A 3,456-nucleotide genomic window follows, 5' to 3' on the forward strand; every position below is an offset into this window, starting at 1 on the left:
TCACATAAATAACTCTTACTTAGATTGATGGAAACTTGGATGATAGCTAATTATTCTGTGCTGCTCCCTTCAGTAAACATTTTTATGTATTTTCTCTTTTTGCTTTCGAAGTATCAGTGCATATATTAATATCAAATTTTGACTGTGAACCCCCAGCCCAACATAATATGTATTCTGCACCTACAATGTATTAAGCACATTGTGAAGTATAAAGATATCTAAGACATGGTCCCTGCCGTGAAGGAGCTTTTCTTTTTTTTTTTTTTTTTGCTTTTTGTTTTTTGTTTTTTGAGACGGAGTCTCGCTCTGTTGCCCAGGCTGGAGTGCAGTGGCGCGATCTCGGCTCACTGCAAGCTCCGCCTCCTGGGTTTACGCCATTCTCCTGCCTCAGCCTCCTGAGTAGCTGGGACTACAGGCGCCCGCCACCGCGCCTGGCTAATTTTTTGTATTTTTAGTAGAGACGGGGTTTCACCGTGGTCTCGATCTCCTGACCTTGTGATCCGCCCGCCTCGGCCTCCCAAAGTGCTGGGATTACAGGCGTGAGCCACTGCGCCCGGCCAGAAGGAGCTTTTCTAGTTTACTACTTTACCAAAACTGTCAGTACTTAGAAAATGTAAATTAAGGGCTAGGCACAGTGGCTCCTGCCTGTTATCTGAGCACTTTGGGAGGCTAAGGTGGGCGAATCATGAGATCAGGAGTTTGAGACCAGCCTGACCAACGTGGTGACACCCTGTCTCTATTAAAAACACAAAAATATGCCAGGCACTGTGGCTCATGCCTGTAATCCCAGCACTTTGGGAGGCCAAGACGGACGGATCATGAGGTCAAGAGATTGAAACCATCCTGGCCAACACGGTGAAACCATCTCTACTAAAAATAGAAAAATTAGCCGGGTGTGGTAGTGCGTGTGCTGTAGTCCCAGCTACTCGGGAGGCTGAGACAGGAGAATCGCTTGAACCCAGGAGGCGGAAGTTGTAGTGAGCCAAAAAAAAAAAAAAAAAGTGCCACTGCACCCTAGCCTGGCAACAGAGTGAGACTCTGTCTCAAAACAAAAACAAAACACACACACACACACACACAAATTAGCTAGGTGTGGTGGCATGCACCTGTAATCCCAGCTACTCAGGAGGAGGCCGAGGCAGGACAATTCCTTGAACCCGGAGGTGGAGGTTGCAGTGACCCGAGATCGTGTCACTGCACTCCAACCTGGGAGACAGAGTGAGACTCCATCTCAAAAAAATAAAATAAAATGAAAAATAAAGGGCCAGGCGTGGTGGCTCACGCCTATAATCCCAGCACTTTGGGAGGCTGAGGCAGGCGGATCACGAGGTCAGGAGTTCAGGACCAGCCTGGCCAATATGGTGAAACCCTGTCTCTACTAAAAATACAAAAACTAGCTGGGCATGGTGGCACATGCCTGTAGTCCCAGCTACTCGGGAGGCTGGGGCAGAAGAATTGTTTGAACCTGGGAGTTGGAGGTTGCAGTGAGCTGAGATTGCACTACTGCACTCCAGCCTGGGTGACAGAGCAGGATTCCATCTCAAAAAAAAAAAAAGAACGTGTAAATTAGCAGCTCTCAGTTACTTCCTGGAGTCTGGACATATTTAGCGAGAGTCTACTATGTATTGGGAAATGTATGAATATATGATAACATGATAATACACATAACTATTCTAAAAATTTCCCAATCATGGCTGGGTGAGGTGGCTCACACCTGTAATGCCAGAACTTTAGGAGGCCAAGGCTGGCGGATCACAAGGTCAGGAGCTCGAGACCATCCTGGCCAACATGGTGAAGCCCCGTCTATACTAAAAATACAAAAAAGTTAGCTGGGCATGGTGGTGCGTGCCTGTAATCCCAGCTACTTGGGAGGCTGAGGCAGGAGAATCGCTTGAACTAGGGAATTGGAGGTTGTAGTGAGCTGAGATCGCGCCACTGCACTCCAGCCTGGCCACAGAGCAAGACTCTGTCTCAAAAAAAAAAAAAAAAAAAAAAAAATCCCAATCATTCTCTACTTGTAATATACTCCCTTTTTATTTCCCACTCTTGAAAAGCATTTAATCTTAATTTGAATTAATATATCTACTAGGCAATTTACTTGCACATATGCATACACATTTGCATCAGCATTACATGAAAAATCTTCAAAGTTCCACATGACAGCTGTCACCAATCACAATACTATTTGTCAAGTATACACTGCAAAACTTTAAAAACTGACTTATATGTCTAGCTCTTTTTTTTTTTTTTTTTTTTTTTTTTGAGACGGAGTCTCGCTTTGTCGCCCAGGCTGGAGTGCAGTGGCCGGATCTCAGCTCACTGCAAGCTCCGCCTCCCGGGTTTACACCATTCTCCTGCCTCAGCCTCCCGAGTAGCTGGGACTACAGGCGCCCACCACCTCGCCCGGCTAGTTTTTTGTATTTTTAGTAGAGACGGGGTTTCACCATATTAGCCAGGATGGTCTCGATCTCCTGACCTCGTGATCCGCCCGTCTCGGCCTCCCAAAGTGCTGGGATTACAGGCTTGAGCCACCGCGCCCGGCCTCTAGCTCTTAACCAAATTTTATTTACTTTAGATCTTTATCCATGGTTTTTTAGAGTAGCAATATTAAGTTGTAGTCTAACGCCAGCTGGAAGTAAAACTCAATGGCATATCATATTTCTGTATATGTAGTCATGATTTTTAATTTTAATGGCTTATATTCCACCATATTGTTATGCCATCATTTACTCCAAATGTTTTCAAGTTTTCATATTACAAAGTGCAATTACAAATAGAATTGTGTCAAAGGCAGGAAGTTTGCATGTTATCACTTTTGTTTACATTAAAATAAATTGAATCTACTGGAATTTTTAAAAATCCAAGTAAAGAGATGTCCTTTGCTATTTACACACTGTGTAGGAGGCAAATTATTCTATGTACGTTTTACAACTACACTACTATCAATAGGACCACGGTTTGGAAAGCCAGTTGCATACTGCTAATCTAATACAAACGTAAGGTGGCGTTAACATCGCATATTCACAGATTTAAGGGCTTGAATAAAAGCTGATCAGGAAACCCCCAAAACTGCTTCTTCCCCCATCTTTGGCTTTACAGTAAAACACTGATATGTTTTCAGAGACTGTCAGACTGGGCTGATAATTTCCTAGTAAGAACCACTCAGTGAGGAAGTTCAGTTGGTCGAAGAAGAGCTTCAGCAGATGCTCTGAGGCAGCACCGAGGTTTGATCCGGCAGAGCCCCTTCCAACTGGGCTGGCGCTCTTCGTGGGTAGGAAGAATGAAGAAAGATTGTAGCTCGTAGCTTCCGAGGCCAGACCTTGGCCAGGGCTCACGCGGACTGCAGAGAGCCTCAGGGACTCAGCACGCGTCTGCCCGCCTCCCAGCCTCCTGTCCGCCGGGAGGTTCTGCGCAGGCGCGGCAATCGTGCGACAGCCGTCACTTACGGCCGGAGCT

The sequence above is a fragment of the Macaca mulatta genome, chromosome 13 (assembly GCF_049350105.2).
Source record: "Macaca mulatta isolate MMU2019108-1 chromosome 13, T2T-MMU8v2.0, whole genome shotgun sequence".
Classification (NCBI taxonomy): domain Eukaryota; kingdom Metazoa; phylum Chordata; class Mammalia; order Primates; family Cercopithecidae; genus Macaca; species Macaca mulatta.